Source organism: Dasypus novemcinctus, chromosome 12 (assembly GCF_030445035.2).
Source record: "Dasypus novemcinctus isolate mDasNov1 chromosome 12, mDasNov1.1.hap2, whole genome shotgun sequence".
NCBI classification, from domain to species: Eukaryota; Metazoa; Chordata; class Mammalia; order Cingulata; family Dasypodidae; genus Dasypus; species Dasypus novemcinctus.
Genome location: NC_080684.1, coordinates 103,568,084 through 103,590,513, shown reverse-complemented (window position 1 = coordinate 103,590,513; position 22,430 = coordinate 103,568,084). Strand labels below are relative to the sequence as shown.

The 22,430-nt window shown below is 42.5% G+C and overlaps 1 protein-coding gene across 12 annotated transcripts in view; it reads left to right on the top strand.

Annotated features, from left to right (window-relative positions):
* PACSIN2 (protein kinase C and casein kinase substrate in neurons 2) overlaps positions 1–22,430 on the top strand; it is a 165,243-nt gene that overhangs the window by 24,574 nt on the left and 118,239 nt on the right. For 3 of the 12 annotated variants that reach the window (XM_058308893.1, XM_058308889.2, XM_058308884.2), the window contains exon 2: positions 9,195–9,242. The exons of the other annotated variants lie outside the window; for them this stretch is intronic. The gene's annotated coding sequence lies outside the window, so the exon portion shown is untranslated. The remainder of the gene's footprint in view (positions 1–9,194; positions 9,243–22,430) is intronic. 12 annotated transcript variants of the gene reach the window in all.

Below are 22,430 nucleotides of genomic sequence, written 5' to 3'. Positions count from 1 at the left end.
GCTGGGGGTGAGTCTAGGTTTGAAGTCAGATGGGGATAGGAATGGAATGGGGTGCTGATAAGAGAGAAGGTTTGGAGCAAACCAGTGGGATTTCTGAGCCTAAGAGCAAGTAACTATTGTGGCCTCTTATCCAGGCTGGGAGGCTGGAGTTGGGGGCAGCTCAGGCGGCTCCAGGGAGCCCACAGGCCCTTCATACATCTGATTGCTCCCAGACCCAGACATGAGACCCCTGCCCTGGGAGGCCAAGCGTTTGTGCCTACCTGAAGCCTTTACCTCACTGTGCACGAGACCGAGACCCTGAAATTCCCTGTCTTGATGGCTCCTGACCCACTTACAAGACCAGCATGGGCCTCTTCCCTGGCTGTGTCCTAGGGATGGACTGTGCCAGAGGCAGCCAAACAGTGGCTGTTTGCAGGGTTGTGCATGTCTGGATACAGGCTGGGGTGTTCACAGGTGTGCACATGAGGGGTTCAGGGGTATATTTGGTTTTTTAAAAATAACCAAGCCCATGCCTGTTTATTGGGTGTGCTTATCACATGCCACCTCTGCTCCTCATGGTGGTGCTTCCGGTTTGGGAGGTGTCCCTTCCTATCTGACAGATGGGACCTTGCCTGGAGCTCTCAACCCATGGGCAGTGAGCTCGAAGCAGGCCTGTCCTCTGCTAAACTGGTCTCACCATTAAACCAGTAACACGGGAAGTGGACCATTAGCTACCGACACCATTTTACCCAGAGTTTCTTTCAAAGGCCTTGCTGATTTATATCTTGGATTTTGTTAGTATTCTGGCGCAATATCAGAAGGATTCCAGTTTATATCATGTCTTTTTTTTTTTTTTTAAGATTTATTCATTTATTTAATTCCCCCCCCCCCCCCCCCCCGTTGTCTGTTCTCTGTGTCTATTTGCTGCTTCTTGTTTCTTTGTCCGCTTCTGTTGTCGTCAGCGGCACGGGAAGTGTGGGTGGCGCCATTCCTGGGCAGGCTGCACTTTCTTTTGTGCTGGGCAGCTCTCCTTACGGGTGCACTCCTTGGGCGTGGGCTTCCCTATGCGGGGGACACCCTTGCGCGGCAGGGTACTCCTTGCACGCATCAGCACTGCACATGGGCCAGCTGCACACGGGTCAAGGAGGCCCGGGGTTTGAACCGCAGACCTCCCATGTGGTAGACGGACGCCCTAACCACTGGGCCAAGCCCGTTTCCCTATATCATGTCTTCTTTAGAGCTCCTATTTTATTTCTGCTTTGGCTAGATGGAGTTTGGCCTGAAAAAATCCCAGTGAATAGTTTTAATGTTGACATATGAAATTTGCCCTAGCAGCAAACTTTCCTTGACTTGGGGGTTAAATAATTCTTCTAGAAACAAGTCAGTTCACTTCTTCAGTGGCGTAACAACTCCAGGAACCTTTTGGGGCACATTCGTTTTGTGACTTCTTGTCCTCTGGGAGGGGAAGGAAGTGATGTCTCCGTTCATGGCTATGATTAACTGTTAACTTTTAAGGCACAGTGTCCCACAGTACACATGGCTGCCCTGGTTGCCACTAGAGCTAGGCTTCTGCCCTTGCAGGGTAACTGTCGGGCTGGAGGTGGAGCTGTGCGTGGTCAGTGCTGAGAACCGGTGAGAGCTTTGCCTCATGCCTGGTGAAGTCTTCAGGGGTATCCCCATCCCAGCAGGTCACCCAAGCATGTCTGAAGCATGAGAAAAATCAGAGCAGCGGAGTTTTAATATGTGTAACGTTAGCAACTGCCCTTCTTTGGGAAGGCTCTCTTTTTGTATAAAATTATGCCCTTTGTACCTTTTAGTTTTTAAAATGTCCTTTCTCTTTTAGGAAATATTGGTGATAAAAGCTGATAGTTTTTTAGGAGTACCCTTTCTTGACAAAATAAAATATTGGTTGCCTTATGTTATTCTCCCCCAAATTTATTTATTGAGTTATAATTAAGGTACAGTAAGTAGCACATGTTTGACATATGAATATATCCATTAAAGCATCACCACAAACAAGATAATGAACAGCTCCATCACCCCCAAAAGTTTCCTTCTGCCCCTTTGTAATCCCTTCCCCCTGCCCTTCCCTGCTGCCAAGCAACCACTGGTCTGTTTTTTGTCACTGTGGATTGGTTTGTATTTTCTAAAATTGAATATAAATGGAAGCATACTTTATGTATCTCTAAGTGGTATCTTTCACTTAATACAATTATTTTGAGATTTATCCATGTTGCAGCATGCATCAATAGTTCTTTTTTTTAAGAATTTTATTTTTTTCCTCCCCCTCTCCTTCCCCCACCCCTGCCATTTTTTTTTTGGTTTGTTTTCAAATCTCTAGGGATTTTATACAATCTCTAAATATTTGTATGGGTAAATTTTACCCATGCATATTTCACCAACAGAAGGTTTTTAAATTTGACAGCATTTCTTATCCAGTTTATAACATATCAAATGAACCTAACCATTTCTAGCACCTCTCTTTTTTTTTTTTACTTTAAAAAAAAGATTTACTATTTATTTATTTATTTCCCTCCACCCCCATTGTTTTGGGTTCACTATCTGCCCTCTCTGTCCATTTGCTATGTACTCTCTGTGTCACTTGTCTTCTCTTTAGGAGGCCCTGGGAACTGAACCTGGGACCTCCCATGTGGGAGAGAGGTACTCAATCACTTGAGCTACCTCAGCTCCCTGCTTTGTTGGGTCTCTCATTATTTTTCCTCTTTGTGTCTCCTTGTTGCGTCATCTTGTTGCATCAGCTTGCCGCGCCTGCCCATCATGCCAGCTCACTGTATTTCTTGTCTTCTCCAGGAAGAACTGAATCCATGTGGTAGGCAGGAGCACATCTGCTTCCCTCATATATATCTTTATTTTCCATCTCAATGCTACATTTACTTCCATTACTAATCACAATAGTTCCAGAATAGAATATCAGTAAGTCCACTCTAATCCATACTCTATTCCTCCATTCTGTGGACCCTGGGATGGTTATGTCCACTCCACCTCTGTATCGAGAAGGGGCTTAGATTCCACTTAGATGATGGATGCAGTTCTCCTGTTTGTAGTTGTAGGCACTCTTGGCTCTCTGTCCCCACTGTTTTTGCTGTCTGTGTCTATTTGCTGTGCAGTCCTCTGCATCCACTTCTCTCCTTGCCTTCTCCTCTCGTCTTCCTTCTCCAAGATTTACCAGGACTCAATCCCGGGAACCTCTGATGTGGAGAGAGGCCCCCTGTCAATTGCACCACCTCAGCTCCTGGTCTCCGCTGGGCCCCACCATGACTCTACCTCTCCTCCCTCCCCTGTTGCGCTATCATCCTACTGCTTGACTCACTCGCATAGGCACTCACCCACCATACGGGCACTCACGCGGGCACTCAGCTCGCACTCGGCTTGCCCACGCGGGCACTCGGCCTGCCCCCTGGCTCGCGGTGCAGGCATGCCCTCTCTTCCTCTCCCTCACCAGGAGGCTGCAGGGATCAAACCCGGGTCCCCCCACATGTCAAGTGGAGGCGCTATCACCTGAGCCACATCCGCCTCCCAGTTTATTTTTTTATCCATTGTATGAATATACCACAGGTGTTTTTTTTTTAAATAAAGGTCTTTTTTTTTTAAGTTTTAAGATTTTTACATTTATATTCCCCCACCCCCTGTTGTCTGCTCTCTGTGTCCATTCTCTGTGCATTCTTCTGTGTCTGTTTTCTCTTTAGGCAGCTCCAGTAACTGATCTTGGGACCTTCTGGAGTAGGAGAGAGGTGCTCAATCTCTTGTGCCACCTCAGCTCCCTGAACCACGGTTTGTTGATATGGACATTGGATTATTTCTAAGTTTGGGTCCTTACAAATAAAGATGCTGTAAACACTTGTTTACAAGTCTTTCGACTTTTTTTTTTGTACTTCATTTCTCTTGAGTAAAACCCTAGAATGGAATGCCTGAATCATATGGTAGGTATGTGCTAAACTTTTTAAGAAACTGCCGAACTACATTCCCATCAGCTGAACATGAGAGTTTTGGTTCTCCACATCCTTGCCAACACACTGGTAGTCCTTTTAGTTTTAGCCGTTGTGGTATTTGTGTAGTGGTATCTCACTGTGGTTCTAATTTGCAGTTCCCTAATTATTAATGATGTTGAGCATTTTTTCATGTGCTTTATTTGCTTGTCTGTATATCTTCTTTGGTAATGTATCTAGTCAAATCATTTGCACATTTAATAAATTGGGTTGTTTGTTTTATGACTTAGTTTTGAGACTTCTTTATTCTGGTTAATAGTCCTTTACCAAATATATGCTAGCAACTGTTTTCTCCTAGTTTGTGACTTGTCTTTTCATTTCCTTAACAGTGTCTTTTGAAGAGCAGAGTTTTAAAATATGAAGTCATTTTGTTCTTTTATGGTATATGCTTTTATATGGTTGATGTCACATCTAAAATATTTACTTAACCCAAGGTCACAAGTATTTTCTCCTAATTTCTTCTAGAAGTTTTATAGTTTAATATTAATACTTAGGTCTAGAATCCATTTTGAGTTAGTTTTTGTACATGGTATGAGGTGTGAATTGCTCTTTACTTTTTTGCAGGTAGATCGATGTCCAGTTGTTTCAGCACTGTTTGTTGAAAAGTCTGGAGGGAAATTCTTTAGTCAATAAAATCCAAGGACCTCGGAAAGTGGTTACCGTTGTTGTCAGCCTCACACAGCCTCCTCACAGAGCAGAAGCAGCCTTGTTCCATTCTGGACTCTTAGCCCTCTTCGGCCCCACTTTTTCTGAGTACAGGGAATAGGGTGTTCATAATTCTTTACCCTTCATTCACAAAGGGCTTCTGAGCAGCCTCTGCATAGGTGCCACTATCTAGCAGCTGCAAGGAGGTGGAACAGTCTTTGCCTGCTTTTTGACCTGTGGACGGTTGGTCTTGACTCATACACTGCTGGTTCTACTAGTACTGGCGTTGCTAGTACTGCCACCACCACCTAATAACAGCAATGAAGCTTTTCCTGTTCTGTGCACTTGATGTGCACTTGATGTGTATTGCCCAGTTAGTCCTCAGAATAACCTATGAGATAACTACTGCCTGGTTTATTGATAAGGAAACTGAGGCATAGAGAAGATGTAGGAAGTCTTCAGGCCATGCTTTCCATTATTGAATGTTGAAGGAGAGATTTGGTTTAACTTTTCCCCTTAACTCTCTGGAATGGAAATATGAAGGGTGATTTAAGTGGCTCTCCTTTCTGGGATCCATGTCCTTATCAGTAGAGGGTATTGGTGGGGCTGTTCCACCAGATTAAAATTCTTTAGTGTCTCCCTCTTGCCTTCACAATAAAATCCAAACCTGTCATCTGGTCCCTGCTAACGCCTGCAGCCTCATCTCTCACCACACTCCTGAAATTTTTGCTTCTGTCCCTTCTCTGTGCTTTCACAAATCCTATTAACCTCTGCTGCTAACACTTTTCCCATTGTTGCCTGTTGAACTCCTGCTCATCCTTCAGAACCCAGCTGTAGTTTCACTTCCTCCCAGATGTGCTCTCCTGGGCCTGCAGAGTAAATTGTCTACACCCATCCCAGTGATTCTCACATACAGTGTAATTGACTGGCTACCTGTTTTGTTGTCAACTGCTGGGCTAGGACAAGGTGAGGCAGAGGGCAGGGACTGCCTTTCATCTTAGAATCTACAGCTCTTAGCCCTGTGCTGATTTGTAACAGGCAGGCAGACATTTTTGGAATGAACACATGCATGCATGAATGTCCAGGGACCCTCTAGCTCAGAGGTTTTTAACTGTTTTTGCTCCATAGGCCCCTTCGCCAGATGGGTGAAGACCACAGACCCCTTCTCAGAATGTAGCAGCAGATAGTTTTATGACATTGGCATGTTTTTAAATTTTAGGATTATTCAAAATTATGTTTTACAATTTTCCCATAATTTCAATACCTGATAACCTAACACGGTTTAACATCTGTTCAAACAGTCATTTTTGGCAAACATTTAGAAATTCGAGTTTTCCCATGGTGTCATAAAACCATCTCTGTCATCCTTACCAACCTTTCCGGAGGCAGTTATGCACTGCACTCAGAACACGCTACATCAAAATAAAAATCATGCCGAGTCTATACCATACTGTGTATTATTTAATAAATATATTCAACCCATAAGAATAATGTTTTTTGAATTCATTTCAAGCTCATGGACCCTCTGAAATCTGGTTAAGAACTGCTCTAGCTCTAAGGCTGGCTGATTCTTGGAGTAAGGTCAGTGCTTCCATTCCTTAGTGAAGCCTGATGGGGTGTGGCTGCGTCCACAGGTGCTGAGGGCTGCCGCGGTGGGTGGTGCGTGGGCCCTGCAGGCATTAGGGGATTTAGAAAGCTGCTTTCAGTGATTCCTCTAAACCCTGAACCAGGCTTACTGCGAGTATTTTTTTCTCCGTAAAGAAGTGCTTTCTATTGTGTTAAGAAATGTACTGTTTCTTTGACCACCTTTTAGATCATGGATTTTTGTTTCTGTATATTTTTCCCAAATGTTACCATGTGATGCAATTGTAATGTTATGGCAAACTCAGTAAATTGTGGTTTTGAAAGTGTTTCTTTGGACTGTGGGGGCCAATATGGATTAGAATAGATCAAGAGTAGTTTGGTGTTTCTTTTTGAAAGGGAAAGAAGTTTGGTGAGAAATATTAACTGAGTTGTGTGTAGTGCAGAGCTATTTAGAATTCACTCTAGTCTACCTGTCTGTGACTATATGATTTTACTCTGAGCTGCTGTGGTTAAAGGAGCAGTTTAGACTTTGGGCCCATGGACCCTGAGGCTGGACTCTTACGGACTGTTGGGATTTGAACCACTGAGCTAAATTTTGAAAATGTATTTTTCCCTTTAATTATTAGATGGCAGGGTTAATTAATCTCACCTGTCTGCTTTTTTTTTTTTTTTTTTGATAGGCAAGAGGAGGGAGGGAGAAGAAATAGAAGGTTGAGCTGTATCTTTATGAAAATAAGTTAGGTTTTATTTTGTTGTAGTCCACCCCTGCTCTTGGCCCCTACCTGCCTCCAGATGAGGGTCCTCCCGGGGCTCTCAGCAGAAGAGCTTTAGCAGCAGCCACGAATGGTCAACATTCAGTATCTTTGATGCCCGATGCCTGGGACACTCCCACATCCTAAATTGTTTTTCTTTTATTGTTCTTTAGAAACGGGTATTTTAAAATGTGACTTCCAGAGGCCTTAAGGTTGAGTGTACCACTTTGCACATGAGTGTACCACTGTTCTTCTGAACTCTGTGTGTGTGTGTGTGCAGGCGGGTAGTGGTTGTTCCTGAACTGAGAGTGGACAATCTTGAGCCACTGTGGTTGGTGGCCAGCGATGTCCTGCGGGGATGAGTGAACTGTGGTTAGGGGTGCACTTGAGGACTTGAGAACGGAGTTGTTCTCTGTGGGAAGACACCAACCCACATCATAGCAGTAGTGCTCAGCTTTTGAACATCTCCCCTAGGGTGGGTACTTTTCGTCCATCATTCTTAGTCCTCATAGAGTCTCATATGGTTAGTACTATCCTCTCCTTGTTCCATATAATGCAAGTGGAGGCTCAGAGAAGTCATGAAGATCAGTTGCTCAAGGTCACACAGCTGGGATATGCCCCCGTGTCTATCTCTGTCTTTCTACTAAACCATGGAGCTGGTGGGGTGATACTCTTGAGCTCCTAGGGAGTCAGTGGTCCATGCCAGGCCAGAAGGGCAGCTAAAACAGCCTGGGACAGGAGCACTGGACCTCCCCTCAATTCACACAGATCTATGTTGGCGTTGTCAGTGGTGCTGCCTAGCTGTTGAGGGAAGAGATCCTTTTCTGTGCTCACCTGAACACCAGGGTGTGCTTAGCTCTGTCCTGGTCTGGGTGGGTATGTGTCCATGTACAGGCACACACACATCTAGCCTTCTGAGGTATCTTCTCTCGTTAATTATCAGGCAGTCTAAGTGGTGTGAAGGGAGAGAGTGCTATGGATAGCCAGACAGGTGTCAGTCAAGGGAGGCTTCATGGAGGAGGTGGAGGTGCACACACAGAGATACATATCTATGTGGATGTAGATGTAGGTTTGTGTAATTTACATATAATATTAAAAAATTTTACCCAAGAAATTAGAATCTTAAGGACTTTATTATACCAGCAGTAGGCACCAACAAAAGTTTTCAGGGTAAGGCAAGATCTGGGTTTGAGGAATGTGTTCCTAGAATGTATTTTAAAAAGGGTAGAAGGAAGTGGATGTGGCTCAAGCAATTGGGCTCCCATCTACCATACAGGAGGTCCAGGTTCAATGCCCAGGACCTCCTGGTGAAGGCGAGGTGGCCCATGTAGAGTGCTGGCCCACACAGAGAGCTGGCACAGCAAGATAATGCAACAAAAGAAGACACAGAGGAGAGACAATAAGGGATGCAGCAGACCAGGGAGCTGAGGTGGCGTAAGAGAATGATCGCCTTTCTCCCACTCTGGAAGGTCTCAGGATTGGTTCCCAGAGCCACCTAATGAGAATACAAGCAGACACAGAAGAACACACAGTGAATGGACACAGAAGGCAGACAACTAGGGATGGGGGGAATAAGTAAAATAAATAATAATTTAAAAAAGGGTAGAGACGAGATACCTGATGCTCATGGGATTCCCACCTCAGGGGGGCCTCCCTGACCACGTTGAGTCGTGTATCTCCGAGGTCACTGTGTTCCCTTGGAGGGGTTGGCATATGCTGTGCTGTCTCATCCCTCCATTAGACTCCTGCTGCCTCGGAGTCATGCTGGAGCCCTGGAAGGCTCAGTCAGGTGGCGGGCCAAGTGGGCTGTTGAGGTGCGAAGGGCTGTGGCATCCAGCTAGTGTGGTGGTAGCCAGGCTGGAAGGAGGTAGCGGATTGTGGGGCATGGGAAGAGAGGAGCCAAGGGTCATTTTCTCTTGGTGTTTAATTTCATCTGGCCTGGATACTGCTACTTTGACTTCTGCTTGCGGCCTTTGCAGCTGTGTGGCCTCTGCTCTTTTCCTAGATAGCAGGGTGTCTGCAGATGTGCTGATTGCTTCTGCAGCCCAAGCATTGTGGTTCACAACTATGGTGTTGTTTTCTTAGTTTGGCTCACTTTTCTTCTTCCACTGGGCAAGATCTGTTTTGTTAGCTATCATTTCCCTCTTTTCAGTCTCCCAGTGTAGCTCCTGATCTCTCTTTTCCTCTTTCTCCCTTGTCTAATGCTGAGTTTTTCTGTATTTAACAGGAAAAGGGAAATCAACTTGAGGTTGCTTGACTAAGACTACAAAGCAAGGTAATTGTTGATTTTGAATTAAAGCTCAAGCCTCCTGACTTGTTTTTGTATGTACGTTTGCTTTTGCACATGTTGGGCATTTTCGGTGGGACAGACCACCATGCTCAGACAAGATGACCTTGATGTGTCCCTTGTGCTGACAGTACTTTCCATGGCAGTATGGGATGGCCCCCTATAATGGACATCAGTCCTGCTGCCAGTGAGGTTAGGGCATGGGATGGTGGGTGAAATCAAGTCTTCTGGTGGAGACTTGACTCTGGAGTCTAGGTGAGAACCAGGGTTTTGCACAGTGATTCTAGGTGGGGGAAGGGTAGGGGGCACTTCAGGAGTTCAAGGACTTTTTCAAACTTCACTCAGGATGTAATTTGGTAAAGAAGCTGACAGCAGGTTAAAAAGCAGCTGGTGACAGATATTGTTTGTGTGGAGGGGACTGGGGGAATGTTCATTTTGCTGTTCTCTTTATGTTGACAGCTCTTAATCTAATGGAACTCTGCTCCCACCTGCCACTTGCCCATCTGGTGGGCAGGGACCATGGTCCGTGTTTGGTTGGGGGGTGCTTGTTAGAAAAGGGTTCCCTTTTTGAGCTCTGCGACTGGGTCTGAATGTGGAGGAATGTGAAACCAGGAGTTTGCAGTGAGTAGAAGGGGGAGCAGGGAGAGGGTCAAATTGTGGGAAGCTGGGAGGCTGGAACCACAACAGAGCCCCTGAATGTGTCCTTCTGCTAGCAGGCCCTGGTGATTCAGGAGTAGCCTGGGGTTTGATTTAGAATAGGAAAAATTAAATATTGACTTCACTTTTGTTCTCTACCCCTGCCTCATCATCCCACTGTTTTTGAACAAGTAGTTGCCTCTTTTCGAGTAGTTAAGCCTACTTGATTTTGAAATCTCCTCTCTTTCAGCTGGTGGTGGTGTTGATATGCCAAGCAGAGGGAGACTCCGTTTCTTTGGTGGCATTTCAGCCTTCCCTAGGGACTAAGTTAGTCATATAACAAATAGGCTCCAGCTTTGCAACCTTTTGGCACAAGGGAGATAAGAGAAATCTCATTTCCATTTCCTATGGTTTACTTTGCTCCTTGTTCCCAGATGTCCTGAGCACTGATTGAAGGAGCTGCTTTTCCGCTGGGAGTCATCTTTGCATTAGGTTTAGTTTATCGGCTGACCTGGCTTGGGCATGCCACCCGGCACAGTCACTGCGCTTCTTTTCTTGGCAAGTGGATTTTCACTTACTCTCCAGATTTGGTTTGGTGAGATGGGTGAGTGCACAGTAGGAGCAGAGTTTCATTAGGTTGACATGTCCATAGCAGAGTACCTTCAGGGAAATGTAGGCCTGGGCTTTTCTTTTAGTCTGGAAATCAAGAATTCTGAATTATATGCTCTTATTAATTGGTTCCTGTCTTTAAACAAATTATATAGCTGTTCTGTTTTCATTGACCAGGAAAAAATGTTTTCAGACTGTGTTGAGTACTGTGCCCCAGGCTTACCCATGCTCATTTTCTAAATTCTCCTTCACGAGGCAGAGCATTCCCAGTACTTGTATGGCATCTGACTGGGTCACTCAGCATGTACTTGTATGGCTGGGCCTCCAATCTCATGGAGTGGCTGAAAGAATTAGATAAAGCAGAGATTCATAAAAAACAGTACATAGTTTAGGCATTTTAAAATCAGTGTACTTTCAGTGCCAAACTTCTGCCGACCTTTTCTTTGACTTTTTTTTTAATTTACTTTTTACTTTTTACTTTTTCTTTATTCCTTTTTTAGGAGATACTAGGGATTGAACCTGGGACCTTGTACATGGGAAGCAGGCACTCAACCACTGAACTACAGCCACTCTCCTTTTCCTTTGACTTTGAATCTGCTGATCATAATTGTCAGGTTTTTTTCTGGCATAAACCACACCCATAATGTATTATCTTAAGCTATCCAGATTTTGTTTGGAGAGAATTGAGTACTTAGATGTGTGAAGCATCCTGAATATAGAATTCTGGATTTTTATACATTTTCACCCAATCCTTGACATTTGTCTTAGCCAGACCTGTAATAAATAGGTCAGCAAATTTTTTTTTTAGCAACTTGTTTTCGTAGAAACAACTGTGTGCCTATTTCGTAGGTTTATACAGTTAAGCGTGTGTGTGTGTGTGTATTATTTTACATTAACAAATGCAATTGGAATGAACAGTTTTGGAAACACACATTTGTTCAGCACACTGGGCAACAGGTGGGACCAGTCCTGTGTGGGTCTGAGGGCTGTATGTGGCTAGTATACTGAGGGTAGCCCATTCGTAAGCCAGGTAGGAATTCTATTCTCAGGAACCTTCTAGCCTAGTTGAGGCAATGTCTGTGTTTAAATAACTACAATACAAGTTAGAAAGTGGCAGGAGCCTTGAGAAAACAGGTACTTCTGGCAGGAAGGGATCAGAAAATTTGTGAAGTTGGTATTTGATGTGGACTGTTAATTTCTTTTTGTGTTTAGTCGAATATTTTTCTATAAATAGAGATGTAAACAGTTGTAACTATCATTGAATCTTGGGCAGGGATGCGAACATCTGAAGTGATTTTGAAGTTTCTAGGTCTCTATACTTTATAGAGGCATGGGCTATTTTTACCATGGGGCAAAGCCTTCATAATAGCCCTGTTGTTGGTGCTCTGCTGGCCAAGAGGTGCCGTGTTCCTTTCTGTCAGAATATGTTGGATCTCTCAGGGTTCTGTGACCATAAGCAACCCTAAGCATGAAAGTCATTGGGAAACATTGGGGGATGACTTCAGCCTTGGAGGAAACCTGAAAAGGAGCCAGGGGAGGGAGGACTTCTCCTAAACGAAGCTGGAATGTCATTGCCAGAAGGAGGAGGAATGGATGGTGGGCAAGGCACAGTACGTATGGGAATTCTTTGTAGAGTACCCGTGCAATGGAATAGCACGTTAACCAAAGACCAGGATGCAGATGCATTTTTGTATTGTGCCTCAAATGAGTACACTGAAACTTCTACAGGCTAGAAGCATAGCACATCATTGTAGGAACTCAAGGATTGTTGTAATTCATAGAAACTCAAGAAAGGTTGCCATGTTGCCTCTGGAAACGTCAGTAGGAGCATGGGAGCTTTCCTGAGTTCTGCCTGGTAAGCATGGGTGAACTCTAGTGAGGAGAACGTTGTTATCTGGGAGCAAAGAGCTTTGCCTTGGAGTCAGCCAACTTGGGTAGACAGAGGGTGGGCTCTCTGAACATGGTGTGGACCTCACTCAGCAACTTCTCTTTTTCCTAGTTTCATTTCCTATTAGCATGCGTATTCCTGGATTTAAGCTCTCTGAGAATAGAGATCTGAAAAAAGTGCTTGGCATGCCATAGGCATATTGTAGGTACTCATTGTTGAATGAATGAGTGAATGCGCTACTCTGGCCCTCTCTCCAGTTCAGTAGCTTCCAGTAGTTAAGACAGATGTTTTTTCTTTAGCCTTGTTAGAAGACACCCTCGTACTGACAGTTTGTGAGCGTGCCTTCTTCTGGGATTTCTCCCCTCACTGGATGGTGGTGTTGGTTGTTATGCTAGGGTGAAAATAGTATTCCATTGTGACTTTGATTTCTCTTACCCTGAGTATAGTAGTGAGGTCGAACATCTTTTCAGGTGTTTATTGGTCATTTGTCATTCATCCTCTATATCCATATATCTATATCTATGTCTATATCTATATTATTCATGAATTCTATCTTTATATTTTCCAATTGGATTTTCTATTCAGTTTTTAGAAGTTTGTTGTATATTAGGGCTATAAATCCTTTGTTGTATATTATTGCAGATATTTCCCCCTGGCTATTTGTATCTCTCTCTCTCTCTCTCAGATAGATAGATAGATAGATAGATAGATAGATAGATAGATAAGATAGATGTATGGTGTGTTTTTTTTACTGTTTAAATGTCTTTTTGTTTTAACTTTTTATTTTGAAATACTTTCAAACATTCAGGATGGTTGCTAAAATAATACAAACCCTATTTGGAGAATTCCAACATACCCCTAATTCCCCAGATTCCTAGATCTGCCAATTTATCAATCCATTGCCTGAACACTTGGATGCAGGTTGTATACATTATGCTCCTGAACATCTACTACTGCCATGTACATTTCCTTTCAATTCTTGTTTATTTGGAATGTCTTAATGTCTCTTTCATTTTTGGAAGACAGTTCTTGGTTGGCAGGTCCCCCTCCATCACCCTCTCCCCAGCATTTAAAACATGTCTTCCCCTTGTCTTCTTGCCTCCATGGTTTCTGATGAGAAATTGGCACTTAATCTTATTGAGGCTCCTTTGTTTGTAACCCGTTGCTTCTCTCTTGTGGCTTTCAGAATTCTCTCTTCGTCTTTTGCATTCGGAAGTTTGATTATATATAATGTCATGTAGTGTAAGTCTATTTGGGTTTAGCCTGTTTGTTGAGTGTCTTGGAGGTATATATTCATGTCTTTCGTTAAATTTGGTAAGTTTTCAGCCATTATTTCTTTGAATATTCTCTCTGCCTCTTTCTTTTTTCTCTTTCTGGGACTCCCACAATGTGTATGCCTGATGGTGTCCCACAGGTTTCTCAGGCACTGTTCACTTTCCTTCATTCTTTTTTCCTTCTGCTCCTCAGACTGGATGATTTCAATCATCTTATCTTCAAGTTCATTGATTCTTACATCCACATCTGTCAGTTCCAATCTGTTGTTGAATCCTTCTGGGGAATTTTTAATTTGTTACCATCATCTTCAGCTCTGTCTGGTTCCTTTTATTTTTTAGTATATGATAATATTGTGCATTCATCACTACAAAAAATTTTAAAACAGTTTTTATTATTCCAAAAAGTAAAACTCCACACCCTAGTATCACTCCTTCCTGTCTGGTTCATTTTAATAATTTCCATCTCTCCGTTGATATTCTCTTTGTGTTCACCCGTGTTTTTGTCTATGTTTTCCTTTAGCTCTTTGAGCATAATTAGGATCATTTTTTAAAAGTCTTTGCCTAGAATTTTCAGGTCTGGTCCTCCTCACTCATGGTTTTAATACTTTAATCAGGAAACGGACTTTGGCCCAGTGGTTAGGGCGTCCGTCTACCACATGGGAGGTCCGCGGTTCAAACCCTGGGCCTCCTTGACCCGTGTGGAGCTGGCCATGCGCAGTGCTGATGCGCGCAAGGAGTGCCGTGCCACGCAAGGGTGTCCCCCGCGTGGGGGAGCCCCACGCGCAAGGAGTGCGCCCGTGAGGAAAGCCGCCCAGCGTGAAAAGAAAGTGCAGCCTGCCCAGGAATGGCGCCGCCCACACTTCCCGTGCTGCTGACGACAACAGAAGCGGACAAAGAAACAAGACGCAGCAAACAGACACCAAGAACAGACAACCAGGGGAGGGGGGAAATTAAATAAATAAATAAATCTTTAAAAAAAAAAAAAATACTTTAATCACTTCCTTTGCCTGGGCTATTACTTCCCGTTTCTTTGTACATTTTATCATCTTTTGTTAAAACCTGGACATTTTGATATTTTAGTGCGTTATTGCTAGAATTTAGACTCTCAGCGGTCTGTTCCTTTAGCTTGTGTCCAGCTAATGTTATGACAGAGCTTTCCTTGAATACCTGGGGCTAACAATACAACAAAAAAGGCACATACAAAGGAAAAAAAAAATAGGAAAAAAAAGGACATTTTTCCCATGTTTTTGCACATTGACCTGTGTGAGTACTCTCCTTCAAGGTTTTTATATTCAATGAGTTTGGAGAATAGCTCCAGGCCAAAGTGTAGAGCCACCCTGATCCATTCAGCCCGTGTGTCTTGAGCATATTCATGTGGCTCTGGGAATTCTCCTTTTACCCTGTATGATATTTTCCCTACAACCAGCAGTCCCTTGCTTCAGACAGTGCAACTTGACTGCTTCCCTGTGGTAGTCTGTACAACTCGATTGTCTGCCTTCTACACACAGGGCAAGTCCTGGGGCAGCAAGTCCCTCAGGCTACCACCAGACAGACTGGGTCAGATATATATACCTCCAGCATGTACACATGAGTTACTCTGCTCTCTCCAAAACTTGGATCAGGGATCTGCACTGGGTGCAAACCCTGACTCTGTTCTGAGCCACAAAGGGGTGGGGGAAAGGCCCAGCCAGGTACCAGGAGATCCTGCTGCCTTTAAAAGTAGCCTTTTTCTTGATTTGGCACTTGCCCTGCTACTGCAGTCCTTTAATTGTTTTCTGTAGCTTTGAGAAAGATGTTTCTGCCAGTTTTTGCTTTTTGTTCAAAGCTTCTGTGGGAGGATGGAGCCTTCAAGCATCTCATTTCACCATCTTGTTTGAGGTGGTGCTGATTAGATGTCTTTTGCCAAACAACAATTAAAAAATTTTAAGTAGTCAAATATGTTTATCTCTTTCTTTATAGTAGCTAGATTACCTGTTACATTGATGGTCTAGAGAAAACTATAGACCAATTTCATATGTATGTACATGTGGTGTGTGTGTATACATATATAAGTTTATATATATTTGGACTGTTTCTAAATACATTTCTAATGCATTTCTGAATAAAATAGGATGTTGAATACTCCAGTGTGTTATCTACATGGCCAAGCAAGACTTACTTCATTGGTGCAAGGAGAACCTAACACAAGGAAACATGTAGGCTGGAGGAAGTCCTGGTTCAGGATTTATTTATTTATTATTATTATTTTTTAAAGATTTATTTATTTATTTAATTAATTCCCCCCCCTCCCCTGGTTGTCTGTTCTTGGTGTCTATTTGCTGCGTCTTGTTTCTTTGTCCGCTTCTGTTGTCGTCAGCGGCACGGGAAGTGTGGGCGGCGCCATTCCTGGGCAGGCTGCTCTTTCTTTTCACGCTGGGCGGCTTTCCTCACGGGCGCACTCCTTGCGCGTGGGGCTCCCCCACGCGGGGGACACCCTTGCGTGGCAAGGCACTCCTTGCGCGCATCAGCACTGCACATGGCCAGCTCCACACAGGTCAAGGAGGCCCGGGGTTTGAACCGCGGACCTCCCATATGGTAGACGGACGCCCTAACCACTGGGCCAAAGTCCGTTTCCCCCTGGTTCAGGATTTAGAGCATGGTTGCATCCCAGCCTTGCCATCTACTTACTCTGTGGCCAGATTATTTAATCTCCTTGAACCTCATATCCTCACCTGTAAAACTGCAGGACAAGAGTACCACTATATATGGTGATATAAGGACTAAATAAGAGAATGCATGTAAGTGGTTTGCTCAGTGCTTTGTACATAGGAAGTGCTCAATGTTACACCTAGCATTTCACTGCATCAAATTAAAAAGAAAACCCATGACTATGTCAACAGATATTTAAAAAGCATATAATAAAATTCAGCAGCTCATCCTAATAAAAATATAAGTAAAATAATCATAGAAAGAACCTATGAAATATAGAAATATTCACCAAAATCCAGCAGCAAGCATATTAAGTGGGAAAGACTGAAACCAGTCCATTAAAATTCTGGCATGACTGGGAAGCCTGCATTCAGCACTTTTGCCAGCATCTGTGAACTCCCAGGTGAGTGTGGATTTGATGGGTTTGTGGGGAGGAGTACCAGCAGAAACAGCCTGGGCTAGCCTGAAGACATGCAGTTCCCCTTGGCCACAATGAATGTGGCTTCTGGCTTTAAGCAACCTGTATCTTGAAAGTATTCCTGGGATTGGGTGGGGAAGAGGGTTGTTAAAGTGACAGGCCATATCAAAGTGGCCAAGGGAGCAGTTCGTCATGAGGGGAGTCCTGGGAACCCAGTGTGCCTTCTAGAGTGGTGGAGGGTCAAGTAGGTTGGTATGGCAGGTGTCTATGGCTATCTCCTCTCTCCCTTTCTTTTCCACACCCAAAATAAGTAGACCTACTTTTCAAAATGAGAGAGGGAAGTCCTTAACTATTGGAAACCCTGGAGGGTATCTAATCTGATTGGACTTCTCAGACTGGTCTGGAAGGCCATTAGGGTCTTGGCATTGGCCTGCTTTTAGCCCAGCATTTGCTGAACACTAGGTTTCTTTCCTTATGTCTTTCTCTCGTTTAGAAAATGTCTTATTAAATAACTTAAAATTCATGTAAATCAATGTATGACAGATATAAATTTTGAAGCTTCGTAATAAATGCCTTGGAGCCAGCCTCCCAGCTTGAGAACTAAGCCTTTGTGCACTGCAGGGAAGCTCCTAGAGGGCCTCTCTTCACAAAGGTAAAGGTGTTTCAGAATATTTCATCGTTCCTTTCTTTTCTTTTCTTTTTTTTAGCGAATACTTATATACACATATATGTATCTGTAAATTATATATTCATTGTTTATGAGCTTTTAAAATGGGAATATAAGTAAGCTACAACTTGTTTTTTTTACACGTTTAAAATCTTAATAAATATGCCATTTTGTGTATACAACACAGTTTACCCATTCTGTTGGCATATTTTGGGTTGTCTCAGTTGTTGGCTGTTGTGAATGCTTTGGCTGTGTGCCTGCTCTAGGTCTCCTGGTACATGTAATGTATACACTCGCTTCTCTAAGACTTAGCAGTAGACTTGCTGTCTCATGGGGTCGTGCATTCTCAACAAGCCCAAGTGCCACACCTCAGTGATCACAGAGGTTAACTCTCCCATTTGCTGTGTTGGCAAGTTCCTGTTTCCTGTATGTCTCCCTCACTGGCTACTGTCACATTTCTTAGTTTTACCCATCTACTGAGCTTCAAGTGTTATTTCCCTGGTTACTGAGGAGGATGAACATCTTTTCCCATGAGTACCAGCAATTTACAGATTTGGTGAAAAGCCTTATTACCTAGGTCTGTTCCCATTTTTCTCTTTGGTTGTTTCTGTTTTTCTTATTGACTTGTATTTGTTCTTTATCTATTTTTGGTTACCAATACAATTTATTGGTTGTATATGTAGTGCAGATTATCTTTAATAGTCTGTATGGGTCTTGTCACTTCCATTATGTTGTTGTCTCTTCTTAACAGACATTTTTTTTTTGAAGGTACAACATATACTTAATAGGAGTACTCAAAAGGAAAACCAAAACAATGGAAAATACTAAAAAGTACATAATACAAAGAACTTTTTTGAAATACAAATAAATTTGTACTTACACATAGCTGGAACATACAGTGGACCTGGAAAATTGACAAAAAAATTTACACATCTGAAAAGAAACTATTATATTTGTAAATACATATATTCCCAAAGTCTAGCCTTTAAGACTCTCAGTTGCCATCAATATTTCTCATTTTCTGATGCTTGCTATCCCTTTAACTCTCATAACAGGCCTTATCAAGTGTTTTTTTTTTTAACTATGTATGTAGTTATTTAGCAAATTTTCTTTTTTAATTATCTTTTTTAAAAAAAGATACATAGATCACAAAAAATGGTACATTAAAAAATATAAGAGATTCCCATATACCCCACCCCACTCCTCCCACATCAACAACCTCTTTCATCATTGTGGCACATTCATTGCCTTTGGTGACTACATTTTGGAGCACTGCTGCACCACATGGATAATAGTTTACACTGTGTTTTTTTAAAAAATTTCTTTGTCTTTATTTTCTTTAATGTTACATTAAAAAAATATGAGGACAAAGAGAGCAGACAGCAAGCAAGCTGGGGGGGGCAGATAAATAAAAAAAATTTTTTAAAATAAATCTTTGGGGAAAAAAAGGAAAAATTAAACAAAATCTGAAAGAGTTCATTACCAGAAGGCCTGCCTTACAAGAAATGCTAGAGGGAGTCCTTCAGGCTGAAATAAAAAGAAAACAGACAGTAACTCGAAACCTTAGAAGAAATATGAGTATTGGTAAAGGTAACTACATAATTAAATATAAAATCCTGTATCATCGTTCTTTTGGTTTGTAACTGCTTCTCCCCCCACATGATTTAACAAGCAAATGTATAAACTTCCTATTTTAAAAGTTTTAAAAGTTTTAAAGCTTTGCTTTTCATATTACACCTTAGTCCATCTGGAGTTGGTTTTTGTAATTGATATTTGTGTTTGGTATGAGGTAGGAATATTCATTTTCTTCTATATGAATAATTGGCTCAGTGTCACTACTGGGGAGAACCTTCTTTGCCATGGGACACTTCTTCTGTCATGTGGGAAGTTTATACATTTGCTTGTTAAATCATGTGGGGGGAGAAGCAGTTACAAACCAAAAGAACGATGATACAGGATTTTATATTTAATTATGTAGTTACCTTTACCGGTATTCATATTTCTTCTAAGGCTTCGAGTTACTGTCTGTTTTCTTTTTATTTCAGCCTGAAGGACTCCCTCTAGCATTTCTTGTAAGGCAGGCCTTCTGGTAATGAACTCTTTCAGATTTTGTTTAATTTTTCCTTTTTTTTTCCCCAAAGATTTATTTTAAAAAAATTTTTTTATCTGCCCCCCCCCCCAGCTTGCTTGCTGTCTGCTCTCTTTGTCCATTTGCTGTGTGTTCTTCTGTGTCTGCTTGTCTCCCTTGTTGAATCATCTTGCTGTGTCAGCTGTCGGTGGGCTTGGGCCATCAGCTCTTCACAGGTGTGAGCTGTCAGCTCTCCACAGGCATGGGCTAGCTTGCCTTCACAAGGAGGCTCTGGGATGCAAACCCAGGGCCTCCCGTATGGTAGACGCAAGCCCACTTGATTGAGCCACAGCCACTTCCCTCTCCTTCATTTTTGAAAGATAACTTTGCTATAAATAGCATTCTTGGTTGACAGTTTTTTTCTTTAAGGACTTTAAATATGCCAGTGTCTTCTGACTTCCATGGTTTCTGATGAGAAATCCATTGTTAATCTTATTGGAGATCCCTTGTATGTGACAAGTTGCTTCTCACTGCTTTCAAATCCTCCTTTGTCTTTGAATTTTTACAGTTTTACTCTACTGTGTCTTGGTGTAGATCTCTGAGAGTCTATCTTGCTTGGAGTTTGTCTTGGATGTGTATATCCATGTCTTTTTATCAGATATGGGAAATTTTTGGCCATCATTTCTTCAAATACTTTTTTTTTGGTCCCTTTCTCTCTGTATTGTCCTGGGATTCCAGTGATGCATATGTTGGTATGCTTGATGGTGTCCTTCACCAACAGGTCCCTTCCATCCCTATAGTTTTGCCTTCTCCAGAATGTCGTATAATTGGAATCATACAAAATATAACTGTTTGTGTCTGGCTTCTTTGACTCAGCATCATACATATGAGATTCATCCGTGTGCCACCAACTGTATTTTTAACCTAAAAATTATATTTTATTCTTTTTCAAATCTACTTGCTCTTTATTTGATAGATACTTGTTGCTTTTTTCCCCCCCATAATCTGTTTCTCTGAACACTCTGCTATAGTTATTTTATATACTGTATTTGTCAATTCTAGTATCTAGAGTCCCTTGGAGTTTAAATTTCTTGTTTATCTTCATCACTGACCCTTATTCTTTGTAGATTAATTCCCAATCTGCCTTTCATTAAGATCAGCCAAATAGGAACTTATTAACTGGGAATCTTGAGGGCCTAACTTAGAAGTGTTTTCCTCCAGAGAGAATTTGTACTTGCTTTTGGCAGAGCCCCTTTTGCCCTTTTGATGGGTCCTTTTTAAAACTGGCTCAGGTTTGGTTCCTCCTTGTTGGGTTAGTCCTGAGGCATAGTCTTGTCATTCCAGGGCTGAATTTGTATTTGCTCCCAGAGGAATCCTGACCTTTCTATTCCCATTTGGATACTGGTTCCTCACTTTGGTTTTAGTTTAAAAGGCTTTTTCCCCCCTTCTCTCTTTGTAGATTTCCCTTACATTCTTGCAAGCTTACAATTAAATTGTTTGTATGGTTTATCCAGGGTCTTTTATTGTTTTGTTGGGGAGGGGGGCACATTAGAGTATCTGGTCACAGTACCACCAGACAAGGAAGCCTTCCCTTGCCCACTGTACCTTTTAATAGAAGTATTCTAATCTCCTTTTGTTCATGAGAAAACCACTAGGATGGGGATTTTGTCTAAAGAATTTCTGTACCCATTAAAAGCATTTAACTTAATGATGGGCATATGGTAGGAACTTATTAAATGATAATAATTGAGTATTGGCTTTGAGAGAGTCAGTAAGTTAAACCACTTACATTTGGACCTGTGAGATTGTAATATGGAGTGTCAGATTGAGACCAAAATGCTACCTTTATTACAACATGGCTGATACGGTAGAATACAGCTTATACGTGACGCTACCCATGTAAGCTTGCTAACTCTCTCTGACGCACATTTTAGACCTTGGCACAGCCTATCTGAAAGCCAGCCGGGTTTGCAGAGCAGATATAGTTGCTCTGAATGACTGCCTTGCGATGGTCTGTGATGGACTGAGAAGGAAAAGAGGCCTAATTCCTAGAGTTGATGATCTTTTGATAGATGACCTCCCCCCAAACGAAAACTCTACATATAGTTTTGGTAGCTGCTCCCTGCCCACCAAGAATGGAGCTCTACTCTTCTTCCATAGATTAAGAGCATTGAGGAAAATCCCTCATGAAAATCATTGGAAAGGTAGAACAGGCATCCTTCCCTCATGTGTGGAAAGTAGGTGGCATAGAGATCAAAATTGCATCAATAAATGGGTGAGTACCCTGTGGGTGGGCAATTGAGGTGCTCGCACCTTGGTGGAATTGGCTTTTAGTTGTTCATGGAAACAAATCACTGGTATAGTTATAAGCAGAGTGGAAATCAGGATATGGAGGGAAGGAGATTATATTTATGGGACCACGGTGTCCTGCCAGGCTTTGGACTAGGTGCTTCATCTGATTTAATCCTCTCAGCAACCTATAAAGTAGGAGGTGCTGGTCCTCTCTTTAGAGTCGAGGAAACTGAGGCTCAGTGGTACATCAACTTGTTATTCCAAAACTGATAGTCTGTGAGCTAGGGTTTGTACCAGATTTGCTCAGCTGTGAGTTGAGGCTTCACTACATTTCTGAGACTTGGCGTCAGTACCTGAGTCGTATGACCCCAGGACTGAGACTGCCGTTTCTCTCCAGGGTTAATTCCTTTCTTCTTGCAGCATATGCTGCCCTCCTAGGTACTAAGCCCTGTGCTGGACATCAGGGAATTAAAGGCTGGAAGGCATGAGGGGGAAGGGATTAGGAGGACAGGCACAGGCCTAGGATTTTAAATATTTATTTATTTAAGTTAATCATTAATGTTTATTCTTTTTTTTTTTTTTAAGATTTATCTTATTTATTTCCATTCACTGTGTGTTCTTCTGTGTCCACTTGTA